Below are 23,984 nucleotides of genomic sequence, written 5' to 3' on the forward strand. Positions count from 1 at the left end.
AAAGACTTATATGCTGAGAACCATAAAACACTGAAGAATTAAAAAGAAATGGAAAGATATCCCATGCTCTTGGATTAGAAGAATTAACATTGTTAAAATGGACATACTACCCAAAGCAATCCACAGATTCAATGTGATCCCTATCAAATTACCCATGACACTTATCATTATTTATTCTAGTTTTGTGAAAAGATTTATATGGAACCACAAAAGACCCAGAATTGCCAAAGCAATCCCGAGGAAAAACAACAAAGCTGAGGCATAGCACTCCCAGGCTTCAGACAATACTACAAAGCAACAGTAATCAAAACAGTGTGGTATTAGCACAAAAACAGGCATATGGATCAATAAAACAGAATAGAGAGCCCAGAAATAAACCCACACACCTACAGTCAATTAATCTTCAACAAAGGAGGCAACAATATACAGTGGAGAACAGACAGTCTCTTCAGCAAATAGTGCTGGGAAACCTGGACAGCCGCATACAGATCAATGAACTTAGCATACTAATTCACACCATACACAAAAATAAACTCAAAATGGCTTAAAGACTTAAATATAAGACATGACATCATAAAACTCCTAGAAGAGAACATAGGCAAAACATTCTCTGACATAAATTGTATGGTAAGTCCCCTACATACAAACCTTCAAGTGCCAAACTTTCAAAGAAGTGAACATGCATTCACATGTCCAGTCACATAAGTTAGTTCACTTGTCTGGCGTACATTGTCATGTGCATGCATCCTGTACAAGTGGTTGTGTTTTTGTGTACTTTGCAGTACTGTACAGAGTACAGTAGTACAGTACCTTTATTTAAAGCCCAGGATGTCCAGAAGCAAGCATAAAAGCAGTGGTAATACAGCTGGTACTACTGTACTTTATGTATTATTTATGTGGAAAGTATTATAAACCTATTACAGTAAAGTACTATATAGCCAGTTGTGTTAGTTGGGTACCTAGGCTAACTTTGTTGGACTTACAACTTACAAACAAATTGGACTTATGAATGTGCTCTCAGGATGCAACTCGTTCATATGTAGGGGACTTACTGTACAAGTGTTTTCTTAGATCAGTCTCCCAAGGCAATAGGAATACAAGAAAAATAAACAAATGGGACCTAATCAAATTTATAAGCTTTTCCACAGCAAAGGAAACTGTAAACAAAACAAAAAGACAACGTACTGCCTTGGAGAAAATATTTGCAAATGATGCAACTGATAAGGGATTAATTTCCACAATATACAAACAGCTCACACAACTCAACAACATAAAAACAATCCAATCAAAAAATGGGCAGAAGATATAAATAGACATTTCTCCAAAGACATACCCATGGCCAGTAGGCATATGAAAAGATGCTCAACTACACTAATTATTAGAGAAATGCAAATCAAAACTACAATGAGGTATCAACTCACACCAGTCAGAATGGCTATCATCAAAAAATTTACAAATAATAAATGCTGGAGAGGGTGTGGAGAAAAGGGAACCCTCCTATACTGTTGGCTGGAATGTAAATTGGTGCAGCCACTATGGAGAACAGTATGAAGGTTCCTTTAAAAACTAAATATAGAATTACCATATAATCCAGCAATCCCACTCCTGGGTGTGTATCTGGAGAAAACCATAATTCGAAAAGATACATGCACCCCACTGTTCACTGCAGCACTATTTACAATAGGCAAGACATGGAAGCAACATAGGTGTCCACTGGCAGATGAATAAATAAAGATGTGGCATATATATAAACAATGCAGTATTACTCAGCCACAAAAGAGAATGAAATAATGCCATTTGCAGCAACATGGATAAACCTAGAGATTATCATGCTAAGTGAAGTCAGTCAGACAAAGACAAATATCATATGATATCACTCATACGTGGAATCTTAAAAAAATGATACAAATGAACTTATTTACAAAACAGAAACAGACTCACAGACATAGAAAACAAACTTATGGGTACCAAAGGGACAAGAGGCAGGAAAGGGATAAATTAGGAGTTTAGGAGTAGCAGATACAAACTACTATGTATAAAATAAACAATGACCTACTGTATAGCACAGGGAACTATATTCAATATCTTGTAATAAACTATAATGGGGAAAGAATCTGAAAAAATATATAACTATACTTCAATTTTTAAAAGAGAGAAATTAAGAAAACAATCCCATTGACAATTGCATTAAAAAGAATAAAATACTTATGAATAAATTTAACCAAGGAGGTGAAAGACCTGTACTTTGAGAACTATAGGACATTGATGAAGAAATTGGGATGTCTTTCCACTTATTTGTGTCAATTTTGTGTTCATGGATTGGAAGGCTTAATATCATTAAAATGTCCATACCACACAAAGTGACCTTTCAGATTCAATAAACCCCTATAAAAAATCTCAAAGACTTATTTTACAGAATAAGAAAATGATTTCTATAATTTGCATGGAACTATTAGAAGACCATGAATAGTTGAACTGATCCTGAGAAAGAAGAACAAAGGATGAGACACCACACTTCCTTACTTCAAAGCTATAATAATCAAAATGGTATGGTATTGGCATAAATACAGATACCAAGGTAAACTGAACAAAATAGAGAACACAGAAATAAATCCACCTATATATGGCCAATACAGAAAGGATAGTGTCTTCAACAAATGGTGTAGGGAAAACTGTATATCCATATGTAAAAGAAGAAAATTGTGTTTTTATCTTATACTATGTATAAAAATTAACTCAAAATGGATTAAAACTAAAACATAAGACCTGAAATTGTAAAACTCCTAGAAGATAACATAGGGGAAACTTCATGACACCAAAAGTACAGGAAACAAAAGCAAAAATACAAATGGAACTATATCAAACAAAAAAAGCTTCTGCACAGCAAAGGTAACAATCCACGGAGTGAAGAGGCAACCTATGGAATGTGAGAAAAATACATGCAAGACATGTATTTGATAGGGGGTTAATCACCAAAAGATAAGGAATTGATACAGCTCAAATAATATAAAAACTAATAATACCATTTTAAAATGGGTTCAGCTCTTGAATAGACATTTCCACAAAGAAGACTTTCAAATGACCAAAAAGTATTTGAAAAAAATGCTCATTGTCACTAATTATCAGAGAAATGCAAATCAAAACCACAATGAGATATCACTTCACACCAGTCAGATTGACAAGTTCATCGACAGATGAATGGATAAAAAATATATGGTGTATATATTCAGTATAATACTATTCAGCCTTATAAGAAATTCTGCAATATGCAAAACATGGATGGACCTTGAGTATATTATATTACATGAAATAAATCAGACTCAGAAAGACAAATACTGCAGGGTTCCACTAATATGAAGTATCTAAAATAGTTAAATCCATAAAATCAAGGACTGGAATAGTGGTTACCAGGAATTGGGGGAGTGGGAAATAGGGAGTTATTAATCAACAGGCATAAAATTTCAGTTAGGGTAAACTGCTATACAAAATTGTACCTATAGTCAACAATAATTTATTGTACACTTAACATGAGCTCTATCCTCTTAACAAATTTTAAGTGTTCTTACCACAATAATGTAAAACAAAATAATGGAAAGAACATCTTTCAAATAAAAGCATTATGGGAAATTATGCCAGACAAAGTCCATGTCAGACCCTGGTATAAACCAGTTTCCTTCTCAAGCCTTTGAAAAGTAGCAGACGTTGAGGTCAGTTGTAGGTAGGATGTTACCCTTTATTATTGATCGATGATTGGTAATTATTGATAATATGCAATTATATTAATAATGGCTTCTCAATTATATACTTAGATTCTCCCTTCTCCCTGTAATTAGGAAAAATTGGGAATATTATCTCCATTTTAGATATAAGAAATAAAGCACAACTGAGGAAGTGCCATTCTAAAGTTACAAGCTGGAAATGAATGCCTAGCTCAGACCAATACGTAACTTGTATGAAAACAAAACCTACCAGACACGTTGACTTGGTTAGGCTTGGTTCTGCCCTTCCCAATCACAGACAGGAGTTGGTTGTAGTTTATATACTCCAATGTGGCTCTCTGTTCTAGGAGACTCTGCGAGGAGGGTGTAGAGGTAAAGTTAAGCACATCAAAGACCAAGGTACAAGCAGGCTTTACGTGAGGTGCTGACAGTCTCTGGAGATTTAAGTATGACCCCTTGGAGACATGACTTAACACCATAAAGGGGAAGAGGACATGGGCTGCAGGAAGCCCTAGGGGTGGGAGCCCTGGGTCAGTGGAGTCCCCTTGTGCCAACCCATAGAGAAGAGGCCAGAGCCTTCCATGAGCCCTTAAGGACCCTATTCAAGTGCAGCAGTTTCTGTTTCCGTATCCTTTTGGGAGAAAATCAGAGGTTTGTGAGGATAAAGCCAGCTGTTCCCTTCCTAACTCCCTGTTTCCCATACTTTTCTCACTGGAAGAGGAAGGCTGTACTGAATTTGCATGGAGGTAATGGACAGGGCCAAGAATGCTACTTCAGACTAAGGGCTGTTGGCAGAGCTAGAACTAGGGGAAACAGGAAAGAGGTGACACAGGTGTGGTAAGTGGGAAAGGATGGGGGCATGCTCAGTTATCTCCCACACCCAATGCTGGTCTTAGGCATCAGCTTCCTGCCCAATCCCTATTCCTTTATTGCCTCTAATTTGGCTCTTCAACTGAGTGGACATAAGTCTTGACAGTCTAACCTAAATGCTTTGTCTACAAACTCCAGACACTCCCTCCGCTACAGAGAATGGCTGCCTCCTTTCTATGCCAAACACTATGGTTCACCTCTAAGAAGTTTTAGCTGATTACATTAGCTTGGATCCTGTCACTTCTCACCTCCTTTCATTCCTCCTCCATACTCCACCAGAATCCCTGTCCCAATTAAGAAGCTTCTGCATAAGTTAGGAGAGAGAAAATGAGCCCTGCACTAGGAAGATGCAGAGAGAGAGATAAGAGTTACATTTCTTATAGGTTTTTCTTCCACAAGTCACATACTTGAAGGATGTTAAGTAAGAGACTATCTTCCTGTCTATTAAAATTCATCATTCTGGTATCCTCTTAAGACATAGGTTAGACTATAAAATAGATGCAATTATTAACTGATTATTTTCTGCATAGGGTGGCACATTTAAGCACTTTGGGGAAAAACAATGAAATAGAAGACAAGCTCTGTAATATGTTGTGGACATTCTGGCTCTTGAAACAGAGTATAGGCTGGACAAAACATTAACTACAAGTAGATTCCTGGGTCCTGGATATTAGATGAAGAAGTCTGTCTCCATTTTTCTCTCCTATTCTGAGGTTCTGATTCTGGGAGGGGTGTATTTTTGATAAGCTTCAACAGAAATGATGTTCATGCACTGTTGGACACCCTGTGTTTGGGGGAAGAAATTGGATAGAACAGAACTTTTTCTTTGTGTGAAAAAGGATGGACAGGTCACAGGGTGGTCAGTTATGTTCAGAAGGTCAAGATCAAGTCGGTGGGATGTAGAGACTCAGAGATAATGTGAAACATGTTTGGATTTGTGAAAAATGCATATTTATAGAGGGTAAAGTTGTAACAGGTATGTGGGATCATTAACAGTCATTTATAGAGGGTCTGTTATGTGGCATTCACTCTTCTTTGCAGGAAAACCAAAAAAAATTTCCTGTTGTCACTGAGATTGTTTCTTATATAGCCAAGGTCTTGTTCCTAGAAAATATGGACAAATATTAGTAAGACCTGGGGAAAATACTTTCAAATGAGAAGTTTATTCTGATGCAGGCAACCAAGGGTGTTGGTGGTGGTGGGGTCTTGGAACTTCCACCCTGGATGTATTTTAAATTAGAAGATAACCAACCAGATTCAGTCTGGATCAGATGAGAAGATTCATCAGGAAAAAGTGAGAAGACATTTTCCAGTAATATGGTTGTTCATAATTCATCTGGTGACATGTCTAACACCTACTGTGTATGGCAAGGGTTGGGAATATTGCAGTGAATAAAGCACAGTGCTTTCACTTCAGATCACTTCACTTCACAATATGGTGAGTTTTTGTGGAAATATAGATATTGGAGAACAAAAACAGAGAACACCTCTGTATACTTGTTAAGGGTATTTTGTTCCACTACTGGGTAAGTGAGAGGTGGTGTCTTGATTGAAATGGAGTAGACAATATTGAGATTTACTGTGGAGATTGACCCAACGGGACCTTCTGATAGAATGAATACGGTGTAGGAAGTAAAGGGTAGAACCAAGGTTGACTTGATTCTAGGTTGAGAAACTGGTTGGAGGGGATATTATGTACTGAGATATGAAATGCACATGGAGGGCAGAAGTCAAGTTTTCTGCCTCAAGCATGGTAGGCTGCAATATCTGCAAGACTGCTATGTGGGGATATTAAGTAGACAGTTGGATATACTACTTTGCAGCTTAGAGGGAAGGTAAAATATGCAAATTTATATGTGAAATTTTAGGATCTGACAGCTAAATCCATAGTAAACAAGTACAACACCTAGAAAGAGGACAATATTCAAGGACGTTTCAGAAGCAGTGTTTGCCTTCTATATTTCTTTTCCCTTGCCACTGGATAATTCTCTTCAGTTTAAAAACGTGCCATTTTCACACACACCTATGCATGCATGCGTGCACAACCAACTACTTTATTCTACTTTCCTCTGAAGCCAGTGCCCCTTTTACCACTGGTCTTTGCAGCATACCTCCTCAAAACAGTGAGTCATGTTAACTCATGACTTCAATTCTTCTGATTTTTCTTACCTAACTCAGTCAAATCAGGTTTTGCCGCCTTCTATTCTAGCAAATTTTTTCTTACCAAGGTATCCAATTTATCTCATTTCTAAACATAAGGCTGATTCTCTGTTTGAAAATTATTTGACTTATCAGTAGCATTTAGCATGGTAATAATTCCCTTCTCCTTAATATACTACATCCAGCAGCTTATCAAGATAGCATATCTTAAATTTTCTGATGGGTTGCCCATTCTCAGTCTCTTTTGCTGACTCTTCCTCCATTCACCCCAAGTCCTCCTTTACTCCAGCTCTTAATATTGGAATTCAGTTCTTGGTTCTCTTCCTTTTATGACCACTCACTGTCTTGGTGATCTCAGTTTCACAACTATTAATATTATCTAAATGATAATGATCTAAAGTTTATATCAGCAGCCAAAATCTCCTTCAAACTTCAAACTCGTATATCCAAACGTATTGACATGTTCACTTGGATTACTGACTGACATCTCAAGCTCAACAGGCCAAAAACTGAAATCTTGATCTTCCCTTCCACACCTTCATCTGAGTTCATAACAATTCCTTCCTCTTAGTTGTTTAAGCCAAAAATCTTGGTATCACCTTTGACTCCCTTTTCTCACACCTAAATCTAATCTGTCAAAAAAAATACAATGGCACTTTAACAAAATATATCCCAAATCTGAATAGTTCTCATCACATACGCTGTCACTTTGGTTCTGAGACTTTCCTGGATTACCGCAATAGCTCCTGACTCTTCTCTCTGCGTCTACCCTTATTCCTATGTGCTGATCTCATTACAGAAGCCAGAGCAAACTTTCCAAAAAAATATGTCAAACATGTCACTTCTGTTGAAAACAATCTCTTTGAATGTGAGAGAAATGGGGAACATTTGCAAAGTTCTACAAAGGCCTACAAGGACCTATGTGATCTGGCCCCACCTTTACAATCTCTATAAATTGCTCATTTATTCACTTCATTCTAGTTACATTGGCTCCTAGCTGATCTTTGAATACCAGGCATATTTATGTCTTAGGGCGTTTGCTCTGCCTAGTCCCTATTCTTTGAGCGACTTTCCCCTAGGAGTAACTCCTTATATTCTACATCTTTTTTGCCTGTCTTACCATCTCTCATACACATATTTGTTTTAGCCATTGCTGTGGCAACCATTGAGTGCAGGTATAGCCCAGTAGCACCTTACTCAGCTACAGCCTGCCCCTGGGTTTCTCTGCTCCACTGAATGAAACACGTGAGAGAGACTGCTCAGCTATTCTGAAGCATATGTGAACCTGGAAGTATGAAGAAATTAACACTCTTTGGGTCAACCCTTGAACTGGGTTCCTGGTGGAAGCCAGTGGATAAATAGTCCCTTCTTCCATATCCTGAGTGAACAATTCTGAGGGTACATCTACATGGTTCTTCATATGGAATTGGACACAGTTAATAGTTGATCACAGCATTGCCCATCTTGGCACTGTATCTTTGGCTCAGATTTCCCTGCTTTTATGTTTCACTCTTCATCCTGTTCTTCTTCCCTGGTATAATTTCACCATATAAACCATCTGCATGGAATCTAGAGTCTGCCTTTTAAAGAGATCTAGCTAATTCATCTCCGCATTCAATCTTTGCTCAAATTAATTTCCCAATGAGGTCTACTTTGATCTCTTTATTAAACATTTCACACCGCACCCCCCCAAATCCATATTCTCATCATCCTGTCTTTAAATATATACATATAACATTGAGTACCTTTAAATGTAATATATAATTTAATCACTATCTCCTTTTATTATCCTTCTCCATATTTTAGAAATTTCTTTTACTCAGAGATCAATCTGTATTGTTCATTGATATATCCTTAACGTATTCAGTAAAAGTATTTAAAATCTCTAGTAAATTTACTAAATATATTTACTGAATGTTGTATGAACATAAAATTGAACACAGTGAAGAGGGACCTTCAAGATGGTGGAAGAGTAAGACGTGGAGATCACCTTCCTCCCCACAAATACATCAGAAATACATCTGCATGTGGAACAACTCCTACAGAACACCTACTGAACGCTGGCAGTAGACCTCAGACTTCCCAAAAGGCAAGAAACTCCCCACGTACCTATGTAGGGCAAAAGAAAAAAAGGAAAAACAGAGACAAAAGAATAGGGACGGGACCTGTCCCTCTGGGAGGGAGCTGTGAAGGAGGAAACGTTTCCAACACTAGGAAGCCCCTTCACTGGGGGAGAAGGGGTGCGGGTGGGGGAAGCTTTGGAGCCACGGAGGAGAGCGCAGCAATAGGGGTGCAGAGGGCAAAGCGGAGAGATTCCCGCACAGAGGATCAGTGCCAACCAGCACTCACCAGCCCGAGAGGCTTGTCTGCTCACCTGCTGGGACCAGTGGGTGCTGGGAGCTGAGGCTCGGGCTTCGGTCGGATCCCAGGGAGAGGGCTGGGGTTGGTACGTGAACACAGACTGAAGGGGGCTAGTGCACCACAGCTAGCCAGGAGGGAGTCCAGGAAAAAGTCTGGACCTGCCTAAGAGTCAAGAGACCATTGTTTTGGGGTGCACGAGGAGAGGGGATTCAGAGCACCACCTAAACGAGCTCCAGAGATGGGCGTGAGCCGTGGCTATCAGTGCAGACACCAGAGACAGGCATGAAACACTAAGGCTGCTGCTGCTGCCACCAAGAAGCCTGTGTGCAAGCACAGATCCACTATCCAGACCTCCCCTCCTGGGAGTCTGTGCAGCCCCCCACTGCCAGGGTCCCATGATCCAGGGACAACTTCCCTGGGAAAACACATGGCACGCCTCAGGCTGTTGCAACATCACGCTGGCCTCTGCCACCACAGGATCGCCCCGCATTCCGTACCCCTCCCTGCCCCTGGCTACAGGGACACAGAGTCCCCTAATCAGCTGCTCCTTTAACCCCATCCTGTCTGGGCGGGGAACAGACGCCCTCAGGTGACCTACAAGCAGAGGCAGGACCAAATCCAAAGCTGAACCTCAGGAGTTGTGCGAACAAAGAAGAGAAAGGGAAATCTCTCCCAGCAGCCTCAGGAGCAATGGATTAAATCTCTACAGTCACCTTGATGTACCCTGCACCTCTGGAATACCTGAATAGACAACGAATCATTCCAAAATTAAGGCGGGGGACTTTGGGAGCAACTATAGACATGGGGTTTGCTTTCTGCATCTAATTTGTTTCTGGTTTTATGTTTATTTTAGTTTAGTATTTAGAGCTTATTATCTTTGGTAGATTTGTTTATTGATTTGGTTGCTTGCTTCCTTTTTTTTTACATATAGGTATATATATATTTTTGCTTTTTCTCTTTTTGTGAGTGTGTATGTGGATGCTTCTTTGTGTGATTTTGTCTGTATAGCTTTGCCTTTACCATTTGTCCTAGGTTTCTGTATGTCCTTTTTTTTGCAGGGGGGATAGTCCATAGGACTTGTTCTCATTGGTGGAGTTGTTTTTTGGATTGGTTGTTCTTTCTTTTTTCTATTATTTTTTAATTTTTTAAATTTTTGATAATATTTTATAATAATTTTTTTCTTTCTATCTTTCTTTTATTTGTTCTTCCTTTTCTTCTGAGCCAAGTGGCTGACAGGGTCTTGGTGCTCTGGCTGGGTGTCAGGCCTGAGCCTCTGAGATGGGAGACCCAGATTCAGGACACTGGTCCACGAGAGACCCCTTGGCCCAACGTAACATCAAACGGTGAAAGCTCTCCCAGAGATCTCGATCTCAATGCTAAGACCCAGCTCCAGTCAACGACCAGTAAGCTTCAGTGCTGGACACCCTATGCCAAACAACTAGCAAGACAGGAACACAACCCCACCCATTAGCAGAGAGGCTGCCTAAAATCATAATAAGGTCACAGACGCCACAAAACACACCACTGGATGTGGTCCTGCCCACCAGAAAGACAAGATCCAGCCTCATCCACCAGAACGCAGGCACCAGTCCCCTCCACCAGGAAGCCTACACAACCCACTGAACCAACCTTACCCACTTGGGACAGATGCCAAAAACAACAGGAACTACAAACCTGCAGCCAGCGAAAAGGAGACCCCAAACACAGTAAGTTAAGCAAAATGAGAAGACAGAGAAATATGCAGCAGATGAAGGAGCAAGGTAAAAACCCACCAGACCAAACAAATGAAGAGGAATTAGGCAGCCTACCTGAAAAAGAATTCAGAGTAATGATAGTAAAGATGATCCAAAATCTTGGAAACAGAGTGGAGAAAATACAATAAACGTTTAACAAGGACCTAGAAGAACTAAAAAGCAAACAAACAGTGATGAACAACACAGTAAATGAAATTAAAAATTCTCTAGAAAGAATCAATAGCAGAATAATTGAGGCAGAAAAACGGATAAGTGACCTGGAAGATAAAATAGTGGAAATAACTAACGCAGAGCAGAATAAAGAAAAAAGAATGAAAAGAATTGAGAACAGTCTCAGAGACCTCTGGGACAAAATTAAACGCACCAACATTCGAATTATAGGGGTCCCAGAAGAAGAAGAGAAAAAAAAAAGGTACTGAGAAAATATTTGAAGAGATTATAGTTGAAAGCTTCCCTAATATGGGAAAGGAAATAGTCAAACAAGTCCAGCAAACACAGAGAGTACCATACAGGATAAATCCAAGGAGAAACACACCAAGACACATATTAATCAAACTATCAAAAATTAAATACAAAGGAAAAATTTTTAAAGCAGCAAGGGAAAAGCAACAAATAACATACAAGGGAATCCCCATAAGGTCAACAGGTAATCTGTCAGCAGAAACTCTGCAAGCCAGAAGGGTGTGGCAACACGTATTTAAAGTGATGAAAGGGAAAAACCTACAACCAAGATTACCCTACCCAGCAAGGATCTCATTCAGATTTGACAGAGAACTTAAAACCTTCACAGACAAGCAAAAGCTAAGAGATTTCCGCACCACCAAACCAGGTTTACAACGAATGCTAAAGGAACTTCTCTAGGCAGGAAACACAAGAGAAGGAAAAGACCTATAATCACAAACGCAAAACAATTAAGAAAATGGTAATAGGAACATACACATCAATAACTACCTTAAATGTAAATGGATTAAGTGCTCCAACTAAAAGACATAGACTGCCTGAATGGACACAAAAACAAAAACCATACATATACTGTCTACCAGAGACCCATTTCAGACCTAGGGACACATACAGACTGAAAGTGAGGGGATGGAAAAAGATATTCCATGCAAATGGAAATCAAAAGAAAGCTGGCATAGCAATTCTCATATCAGACAAAATAGACTTTAAAATAAACACTATCACAAGAGACAAAGAAGGACACTACATAATGATCAAAGGATCAATCCAAGAAGATGTAACATTTGTAAATATTTATGCACCCAACATAGGAGCACCTCAATACATAAGGCAAATACTAACAGCCATAAAAGGGGAAATGGACAGTAACACAATCATAGTAAGGGACTTTAAAAGCACACTTTCACGAATGGACAGATCATCCAAAATTAAAATAAATAAGGAAACACAAGCTTTAAATGATACATTAAACAAGATGGATTTAATTGATATTTATAGGACAATCCATCTAAAAACAACAGAATACACTTTCTTCTCAAGTGCTCATAGAACATTCTCCAGGACAGATCATATCTTGGGTCACAAATCAAGCCTTGGCAAATTTTCAAAAATTGTAATTGTATCAAGTATCTTTTCCGATCACAATGCTATGAGACTAGGTATCAATTATAGGAAATAATCTGTAAAAAATATAAACACATGGAGGCTAAACAATACACTACTGAATAACCAAGAGATCACTGAAGAAACCAAAGGGGAAATCAAAAAATACCTATAGACAAAAGACAATGAAAACACAATGATCCAAAACCTATGGGATGCAGCAAAAGCAGTTCTAAGAGGGAAGTATATAACAATACAATCCTACATCAAGAAACAAGAAACATCTCAAATAAACAACCTAACCTTACACCTAAAGCAATTAGAGAAAGAGGAAGAAAAAAAAAGACAAAGTTAGCAGAAGGAAAGAAATCATAAAGATCAGATCAGAAATAAATGAAAAAGAAATGAAGGAAATGATAGCAAAGATCAATAAAACTAAAAGCCCGTTCTTTGAGAGGATAACAAAATTGATAAACCATTAGGCAGACTCATCAAGAAAAAAAAGAGAGAAGACTCAAATCAATAGAATTAAAAATGAAAAAGGAGAAGTAACAACTGACAGGGCAGAAATTAAAAGGATCATGAGAGATTACTACAAGCAACTATATGCCAATAAAATTGATATCCTGGAAGAAATGGATAAATTCTTAGAAAAGCACAACCTTACGAGACTGAACCAGGAAGAAATAGAAAATATAAACAGACCAATCAAAAGCACTGAAATTGAAACTGTGATTAAAAATCTTCCAACAAACAAAAGCCCTGGACCAGAGGGCTTCACAGGCGAATTCTATCAAACATTTAGAGAAGAGTTAATACCTATCCTTCTTAAACTCTTCCAAAATATAGCAGAGGGAGGAACACTCCCAAACTCATTCTATGAGGCCACCATCACACTGATGCCAAAACCAGACAAAGAAGTCACAAAGAAAGAAAACTACAGGCCAAAATCACTGATGAACATAAGTGTAAAAATCCTCAACAAAATACTAGCAAACAGAATCCAACAGCACATTAAAAGGATCATACACCATGATCAAGTGAGGTTTATCCCAGGAATGCAAGGATTCTTCAGTATACACAAATAAATCAATGTGATACACCATATTAACAAACTGAAGGATAAAAACCATATGATCATCTCAATAGATGCAGTAAAAGCTTTCTACAAAATTCAACACCCATTTGTGATAAAAACTCTCCAGAAAGTAGGCATAGAGGGAACTTATCTCAGCATAATAAAGGCTATATATGACAAACCCACAGCCAGCATCGTTCTCAATGGTGAAGAACTGAAACCATTTCCACTAAGATCAGGAACAAGACAAGGTTGCCCACTCTCACCATTACTATTCAACATAGTTTTGGAAGTTTTAGCCACAGCAATCAGAGAAGAAAAAGAAATAAAAGGAATCCAAATTGGAAAAGAAGAAGTAAAGCTTTCACTGTTTTCAGATGACATGATACTATATAGAGAGAACCTTAAAGATGCTACCAGAAAACTATTAGAGCTAATCAATGAATTTAGTAAAGTAGCAGGATACAAAATTAATGCACAGAAATCTCTTTCATTCCTATACACTAATGATGAAAAATCTGAAAAAGAAATTAGGGAAACACTCCCATTTACCATTGCAACAAAAAGAATAAAATACCTAGGAATAAACCTACCTAAGGGGACAAAAGACCTGTATGCAGAAAACTATAAGAAAGTGATGAAAGAAATTAAAGATGATACAAACACATGGAGAGATATACCATGTTCTTGGATTGGAAGAATCAACATTGTGAAAATGACTCTACTACCCAAAGCAATCTACAGATTCAATGCAATCCCTACCAAACTACCAATGGCATTTTTCACAGAACTAGAACAAAAAAATTCACAATTTGTATGGAAACAAAAAAGACCCCGAATAGCCAAAGCAATCTTGAGAACGAAAAATGGAGCTGGAGGAATCAGGCTCCCTGACTTCAGACTATACTACAAAGCTACAGTAATCAAGACAGTATGGTACTGGCACAAAAACAAATACAGATCAATGGAACAGGATAGAAAGCCCAGAGATAAACCTATGCACATATGGTCACCTTATCTTTGATAAAGGAGGCAAGGATATACAATGGAGAAAAGACAGTCTCTTCAATAACTGGTGCTGGGAAAACTGGACAGCTACATGTAAAAGAATGAAATTAGAACACTCCCTAACACTATACACAAAAATAAACTCAAAATGCATTAAAGACCTAAATGTAAGGCCAAACACTATAAAACTCTTAGAGGAAAACATAGGCAGAACACTCCATGACATAAATCACAGCAAGATTCTTTTTGACCCACCTCCTAGAGAAATGGAAATAAAAACAAAAATATACAAATGGGACCAAATGAAATTTAAAAGCTTTTACACAGCAAAGGAAACTGTAAACAAGACAAAAAGACAACCCTCAGAATGGGAGAAAATATTTGCATATGAAGCAACTGACAAAGGTTTTATCTCCAAAATATACAAGCAGTTCATGCAGCTCAATATTAAAAAACAAACAACCCAATCCAAAAATGGGCAGAAGAGCTAAATAGACATTTCTCCAAAGAAGATATACAGGTTGCCAACAAACACATGAAAGGATGCTCATCATCACTAATAATTAGAGAAATGCAAATCAAAACTACAATTTGGTATCACCTCACAAAAGTTAGAATGGGCATCATCAGAAAATCTACAAACAACAAATGCTGGAGAGCGTGTGGAGAAAAGGGAACCCTCTTGCACTGTTGGTGGGAATGTAAATTGATACAGCCACTATGGAGAACAGTATGGAGCTTCCTTAAAAAACTAAAAATAAAATTACCATATGATCCAGCAATCCCACTACTGGGCATATACCCAGAGAAAACCATAATTCAAAAAGACACATGCACCCCAATGTTCATTGCAGCACTATTTACAATAGCCAGGTCATGGAAGCAACCTAAATGCCCATCATCGGATGAATGGATAAAGAAGATGTGGTACATATATACAATGGAATATTACTCAGCCATAAAAAGGAACTAAATTGGGTCATTTGTTGAGACGTGGATGGATCTAGAGACTGTCATACAGAGTGAAGTAAGTCAGAAAGGGAAAAACAAATATCGTATATCAATGCATATATGTGGAACCTAGAAAAATGGTACAGATGAACTGGTTTGCAGGGCAGAAATTGAGACACAGATGTAGAGAACAAACGTATGGACACCAAAGGGGGAAAGTGGCGGGAGTTGGGGGTGGTGGTGTGATGAATTGGGCAATTGGGATTGACGTATATACAGTAATATGTATAAAATGGATAACTAATAAGAACCTGCTGTATAAAAATATAAGTGCCTTCTTGATAAAATGTTTAAAATGTCATTTAAAAAAATGGGAGAAAATATTTGCAAATGAAGCAACTGACAAAGGATTTATCTCCTAAATATACAAGCAGCTCATGCAGCTCAGTATTAAAAAACAAACAACCCAATCCAAAAATGGGCAGAAGACCTAAATAGACATTTCTCCAAAGATATACAGGTTGCCAACAAACACATGAAAGGATGCTCAACATCACTAATAATTAGAGAAATGCAAATCAAAACTACAATGAGGTATCACCTCACACCAGTCAGAATGGCCATCATCAAAAATTCTACAAACAATAAATGCTGGGGAGGTTGTAGAGAAAAGGGAACCCTCTTGCACTGTTGGTGGGAATGTAAATTGATACAGTCACTATGGAGAACAGTATGGAGGTTCTTTAAAAAGCTAAAAATAGAACTACCATATGACCTAGCAATCCCACTACTGGGCATATACCCAGAGAAAACCATAATTTAAAAAGAGTCATGTACCATGTTCATTGCAGCACTATTTACAATAGCCAGGACATGGAAGCAACGTAAGTGTCCATCAACAGATGAATGGATAAAGAAGATGTGGCACATATATACAATGGAATATTACTCAGCCATAAAAAATGAAATTGAGTTATTTGTAGTGAGGTGGATGGACCTAGAGTCTGTCATACAGAGTGAAGTAAGTCAGAAAGAGAAAAACAAATACTGTATGCTAACATATATATACATATATATATGAAATCTTTTTAAAAAAAGGGTTCTGATGAACCTAGGGGCAGGACAGGAATAAAGACACAGATGTAGAGAATGGACTTAAAGACATGGGGAGGGGGAAAGGTAAGCTGGGACGAAGTGAGAGAGTGGCATGAACATATATACACTACCAAATGTAAAATAGATAGCTAGTGGGAAGCAGCCGCATGGCACAGGTACATCAGCTCGGTGCTTTGTGTCCACCCAGAGGGGTGGGATAGGGAAGGTGTGAGGGAGACACAAGAGGGATGAGAAATGGGGATAAATGTATATGTATAGGTGATTCACTTTGTTATATAGCAGAAACTAGCACACAATTGTAAAACAATTATACTCCAATAAAGATGTTTTTTAAAAAAATTGAACAGAGTTCAAGCTTAATACCTGAACAAATTGGACATTTAGAGGAAGGTCAGAAGTAGGAAACTAAAAAGAGAAGTCAGAGAGGTGAAGAATGGATATATTATGGGAGCTAAAAAAGTATTTTAAGAGGACAGTGGTCAATTCATATAAAATCTGCTATAAAGTAGAGATAAATGAAGGCAGGTAAGTGCCCATGGTACCATCATATGGAGGTCATTTCTGGCCTCAGTGAGAGCAATTTCAGTGCAATTTGCAATATATCAATTTCAAATGAGATTTGAGAGAGTTGGCTGAATACAGAAGTACTTCTTGATATTTTGATGTGAAAAGGAGCAGAAATTTGGAGGAGGATATAAGATCATGGAAGGAAGGATTATGTAGATATTAATCAACAAAGACTTTTTTAAAACATCAGAAAATTTTTGACCCAACTCCTAGAGAAATGGAAATAAAAACACAAATAAACAAATGGGACCTAATGAAACTTAAAAGCTTTTGCACAGCAAAGGAAACCATGAACAAGACGAAAAGACAACCCTCAGAATGGGAGAAACTATTTGCTAATGAAGCAACTGACAAAGGATTAATCTCCAAGATTTACAAGCAGCTCATGCAGCTCAATAACAAAAAAAACAAACAACCCAATCCAAAAATGGGCAGAAGACCTAAATAGACATTTCTCCAAAGAAGATATACAGATGGCCAACAGACACATGAAAGAATGCTCAACATCATTAATCATTAGAGAAATGCAAATCAAAACTACAATGAGGTATCATCTCACACCAGTCAGAATGGCCATCATCAAAAAATCTAGAAACAATAAACAACAATAAATAAAGAGAGGGTGTGGAGAAAAGGGAACCCTCTTGCACTGTTGGTGGGAATGTAAATTGATACAGCCACTATGGAGAACAGTATGGATGTTCCTTAAAAAACTAAAAATAGAACTACCATACGACCCAGCAATCCCACACTACTGGGCATACACCCTGAGAAAACCATAATTCAAAAAGAGTCATGTACCAAAATGTTCATTGCAGCTCTATTTACAATAGCCAGGACATGGAAGCAACCTAAGTGTCCATCATCAGATGAATGGATAAAGAAGATGTGGCACATATATACAATGGAATATTACTCAGCCATAAAAAGAAACGAAATGGAGTTATTTGTAGTGAGGTGAATGGAGTTAGAGTCTGTCATACAGAGTGAAGTCAGAAAGAGAAAAACAAATACAGTATGCTAACACATATATATGGAATCTAAGGGGGAAAAAAAAAGGTCATGAAGAACCTAGTGGTGAGACGGGAATAAAGACACAGACCTACTAGAGAATGGACTTGAGGATATGGGGAGGGGGAGGGGTAAGATGTGACAGAGTGAGAGAGTGTCATGGACATATATACACTACCAAATGTAAAATAGATAGCTAGTGGGAAGCAGCTGCATAGCACAGGGAGATCAGCTCGGTGCTTTGTGACCACCTAGAGGGGTGGGATAGGGAGGGTGGGAGGGAGGGAGACGCAATAGGGAAGAGATATGGGAACATATGTATATGTATAACTGATTCACTTTGTTATAAAGCAGAAACTAACACACCATTGTAAAGCAATTATACTCCAATAAAGATGTTTAAACATTAAAAAAAATAAAAATAAAAATAAAATGTGTAAATTTGTGGAAAAAAAAAAAAAAGACTAGCTGATTTTATTTAAAGACTAGGACCAGGTGGTGCAGTGGTTGAGAATCTGCCTGCCAATGCAGGGGACACGGGTTCGAGCCCTGGTCTGGGAAGATCCCACATGCTGCGGAGCAACTAGGCCCGTGAGCCACAACTACTGAGCCTGTGCATCTGTAGCCTGTGCTCCGCAACAAGAGAGGCCGCGATAGTGAGAGGCCCACGCACAGCGATGAAGAGTGGCCCCCGCTCGCCGCAACTAGAGAAAGCCCTAGTACAGAAACAAAGACCCAACACAGCCAAAAATAAGTTAATTAATTAATTAAAAAAAAAAAAAAGACTAGGACCAGGATCAAGAATTAATCCTCCAAGGTGGGATGTCATAGCTTGACCTCTCTAATCCTATATGTCCTGAATACTCTCCCAAGGTGAAGGAGCCTAAGAAAATCAACAAGAAGAATTTCCAGGAGCCAATATTACCTCAACCCATCCAAGCTCCTTCCTGTTGGTAGGAATTCCAGGTTTGGAGCACTCGCATATCTGGATCTCCATTCCCTTCTGCTTTGCCTATACTCTGGTCCTGCTGGGAAACTGTACACTTTTTTTTTATTATCCTGGTTAATGTAGCCCTTCATGAAGCCATGTACCTCTTCCTGGCCATGTTGGCAACCATTGATCTGGTCCTTTCTTCTTCAGCACTGCCTAAAATGCTTGCCATATTCTGGTTCAGGGACTGAGAGATCAACTTCTATGCCTGCCTGGTTCAGATGTTCTTTCTCCACTCCTTCACTGTCATAGAGTCGGCAGTGCTGCTGGCCATGGCCTTTGACCACTAAGTGGCCATCTGCAAGCCACTGCACTACACCTTACTAGACCACTTATCACCAAGATTGGCATGGCTGCTGTGACTCAGGCTGTGACACTAATGACTCTACTCCCCTTTCTGCTCAGACGCTTCCACCACTGCTGATGTCCAGTGATTGCCCACTACTACTGTGAGCACATGGCTGTGGTAAGGCTGGCCTGTGGGGACACTCACTTCAACAATATCTATGGCATTGCTGTGGCCATGTTCATAGTGGTATTGGACCTGCTCTTTATTATCCTGTCTTATGTCTTCATCCTTCGGGCAGTTCTATAGCTTGCCTCTCAGAAGGCCCCGTTACAAGGTTTTTGGGACATACATGTCCCATATAGGTGCCATTTTAGCCTTTTACACACTTGTGGTCATCTCCTCAGTGATGCACCGTGTGGTTTGCTGGGCTGCCCCACCTGTGCACATATTCCTTGCCAATTTCTATCTGCTCTTCACACCCATGGTCAATCCCATCATCTATGAGGTCAAGACCAAGCAGATTCGTGAACGAGTCTTAGGATTATTCCTGAGAAAAGATGTGTAAATGGACAATGAGGGACAGGTGGAGAAAGAGTGGGACATGTTGAATGCTGGAGTGGGGATGGTGATATAATAAGTAGAGGGCTGCCAGAGTCTCCTTGTTTAGGCCCTTCCTGGTAAAATGAAAAAACTAAATAATGTCCCAAAATTCTCAAGGGTCTCCAGTCTGATTAGGACTCAAGGGTCTGAGTCCTTGCACTCAAACTGCTGACTTTGTTCTTTCTTCATGGAGTCCTCATTAATGATATGGGCTTCATAAAGGTTCTCCTCTTGGTGACATCACCTAAAAACAAAGATGCTTCCAAGTTCGATTACTTAAGAGAAGACCAAGAATCTTAGTTTCTACCCTGAGTCCATGAGAATTTGGTTAATTCTCTACTCAGTCCTCTCTCAGGTCTTAACATTCCATCTGATATGAGAATCCTTCCTTAGTCACTCTGACAGGTGGTGTCCAGCCTCGGACTAAATGCTTAGAATTTTGGAGAGCTTGTGACCTTCCAGGGATAAAGGTTCTCAGTGCTAAGTGAGGTGCTGATGTAACAAATACCTAAAATATATAAGTGGATTTGGAACTGGGAAATGAGTAGAGGTTACAAAATTTGAGGTACATGTTAGAAAAAGCCTATATTGCCTCAAAGATATTGTTGGTAGAAATATGGACATTAAAGGCAATTCTGGTTTTTATATGTCCAAACCATGACAAATTTAAAAGGTAATAATAGCTGGACAATTTTCTTCCATGCAAAGTAAGCAAAAAATCTACAGTATGAAATTGATTCTTCTCCACAACTGAATTAAGGAGCAGTAAATACAGAGGTATAAATGGATGCACCTAACACACATTCTCACCTGGTAAGATTTTACCTTCTTTAAAGATAAACAAAAAATATGAAGATTTTTCTCCCTATGATTACCGCTAACAATGCTGTGAACTCAGAAGTCTTTTCTTGTAACATTCTGCATTATTTTTCTATTACTGCTCTAACAAGTTAGCACAGACTTAGGGAGAGGCTTAAAACAGCACTAATTAATTTTCTTACAGTTCTTCAGTTAGGTTAGAAATCCAACATGAGTTTCACTGAGGTAAAAATCAAGGCATGGGTAGGGCTGCTTTCCTTCTGGAGGCTCTGGTGAAGAATTCATTTCCTTGTTTTTTGCAGTTTCTGGAGACCATTTGCTTTCCTTGGCTTGTGGTCCTCTTCTTCCATGTTCAACTTCAGCAATGTCTCATTTTTCTGACTCAACCAGGAAAGGTTCTCTGCTTTTAAGGATTTAGATTGGTCCACCAGGATAGTCTAGGATACTCTCTCAAATTCTGTGCTCTACTACAAGCAACTATATGCCAATAAAATGGACAATCCAGAATAAATGGACAAATCCTTAGAAAGGTACAACCTTCCAAGACTGAACCAGCAATGCAATCCCTATCAAAGTACCACTGGCATTTTTCACAGAACTAGAACAAAAAATTTCACAATTTGTATGGAAACACAAAAGACCCCGAATAGCCAAAGCAATCTTGAGAACGAAAAATGGAGCTGGGGGAATCAGGCTCCCTGACTTCAGACTATATTACAAAGCTACAGTAATCAAGACAGTTTGGTACTGGCACAAAAACAGAAATATAGATCAATGGAACAGGATAGAAAGCCCAGAGATAAACCCACACACATATGGTCACCTTATCTTTGATAAAGGAGGCAAGCATATACAGTGGAGAAAAGACAGCCTCTTCAATAAGTGGTGCTGGGAAAATTGGACAGATACATGTAAAAGTATGAAATTAGAACACTCCCTTACACCATGCACAAAAATAAACTCAAAATGGATTAAAGACCTAAGTGTAAGGCCAGACACTATCAAACTCTTAGAGGAAAACATAGGCAGAACACTCTATGACATACATCACAGCAAGATTCTTTTTGACCCAGCTCCCAGAGAAATGGAAATAAGAACACAAATAAACAAATGGGACCTAATGAAACTTAAAAGCTTTTGCACAGCAAAGGAAACCATAAACAAGACGAAAAGACAACCCTCAGAATGGGAGAAAATATTTGCAAATGAAGCAACTGACAAAGGATTAATCTCCAAGATTTACAAGCAGCTCATGCAGCTCAATAACAAAAAAACGAACAACCCAATCCAAAAATGGGCAGAAGACCTAAATAGACATTTCTCCAAAGAAGATATACAGATTGCCAACAGACACATGAAAGAATGCTCAACATCATTAATCATTAGAGAAATGCAAATCAAAACTACAATGAGATATCATCTCACACCAGTCAGAATGGCCATCATCAAAAAATCCAGAAACAATAAATGCTGGAGAGGGTGTGGAGGAAAGGGAACCCTCTTGCACTGTTGGTGGGAATGTAAATTGATACAGCCGCTATGGAGAACAGTATGGAGGTTCCTTAAAAAACTACAAATAGAACTACCATACGACCCAGCAATCCCACTACTGGGCATATACCCTGAGAAAACCATAGTTCAAAAAGAGTCATGTACCAAAATGTTCATTGCAGCTCTATTTACAATAGCCAGGACATGGAAGCAACCTAAATGTCCATCGACAGATGAATGGATAAAGAAGATGTGGCACATATATACAATGGAATATTACTCAGCCATAAAAAGAAATGAAATGGAGGTATTTGTAATGAGGTGGATGGAGTTAGAGTCTGTCATACAGAGTGAAGTAAGTCAGAAAGAGAAAAACAAATACAGTATGCTAACACATATATACGGAATCTAAGGGAAAAAAAAAAAAAGGTCACGAAGAACCTAGTGGCAAGACGGGAATAAAGACACAGACCTACTAGAGAATGGACTTGAGGATATGGGGAGGGGGAGGGGTGAGATGTGACAGGGTAAGAGAGTGTCATGGACATATATACACTACCAAATGTAAAATAGATAGCTAGTGGGAAGCAACCACATAGCACAGGGAGATCAGCTCGGTGCTTTGTGACCACCTAGAGGGGTGGGATGGGGAGGGTTTGAGGGAGGGAGATGCAAGAGGGAAGAGATATGGGAACATATTGTATGTGTATAACTGATTCACTTTGTTATAAAGCAGAAGCTAACACACCATTGTAAGGCAATTATACTTCAATAAAGATGTTTAAAAAAAAAAAAGACTGAACCAGGATAAAATAAAAAATATGAACAGACCAATCACAAGTAATGAAATTGAAACTTTGATTTAAAAACTTCCAAACAAAAGTCCAGAACCAGATGGCTTCACAGGAGAATTCTATCAAACATTTAGAGAAGAGCTAACACCAATCCTTGTCAAACTCTTCCAAAAAATTGCAAAGGGAGGAGCACATCCAAGCTCATTCTATGAGGCCACCATCACCCTGATACCAAAACCAAAGATATCACAAAAAAGAAAATTACAGACCAATATCACTAATGAACATAGAGGCAAAAATCCTCAACAAAATACTAGCAAACAGAATCCAAAAACAGATTAAAAATATCATACTCTGTGATCAAGTGGGATTGATTCAAGGGATGCAAGGATTCTTCAATATACACAAATCAATCAATGTGATACACCATATTAACAAACTGAATAAAAACCATATGATAATCTCAATAGACACAGAAAAACTTCTAACAAAATTCAACACCCATTTATGATAAAAACTCTCCAGAAAGTGAGAATAGAAGGAAACTACCTCAACATAATAAAGGCCATATACAACAAAACCACAGCAAACTTCATTCTCAATGGTGAAAAAATGAAAGACCAGGAACAAGACAAGGGTGTCCACTCTCGCCACTATTATTCAACATAGTTTTGGAAGTCCTAGTCATGGCAATCAGAGAAGAAAAAGAAATAAAAGGAATCCAAATTGGAAAAGAAGCAAAACTGTCACTGTTTGCAGATGGCATGATACTATACATAAAAAATCCTAAAGATGCCACCAGAAAGCTACTAGAGCTAATCAATGAATTTGGTAAAGTTGCA

The 23,984-nt window shown here is 38.5% G+C and overlaps 1 protein-coding gene and 1 pseudogene across 2 annotated transcripts in view; one reads left to right on the forward strand and one right to left on the reverse strand.

The window, feature by feature from the left end:
- Positions 1–12,951: 12,951 nt before the first annotated feature.
- LOC309605060 (olfactory receptor 51H1-like) overlaps positions 12,952–23,984 on the reverse strand; it is an 86,123-nt gene continuing 75,090 nt past the window's right edge. The window contains exon 3 of the mRNA XM_082340375.1: positions 12,952–12,982. The gene's annotated coding sequence lies outside the window, so the exon portion shown is untranslated. The remainder of the gene's footprint in view (positions 12,983–23,984) is intronic.
- LOC309606620 (olfactory receptor 52K2-like) lies at positions 17,096–21,406 on the forward strand (annotated as a pseudogene). Its single transcript has 2 exons — positions 17,096–17,105; positions 19,062–21,406. The product of its transcript is annotated as an olfactory receptor 52K2-like (transcript).

Source organism: Balaenoptera borealis (assembly GCF_965194805.1).
Source record: "Balaenoptera borealis genome assembly, chromosome: 11".
Classification (NCBI taxonomy): domain Eukaryota; kingdom Metazoa; phylum Chordata; class Mammalia; order Artiodactyla; family Balaenopteridae; genus Balaenoptera; species Balaenoptera borealis.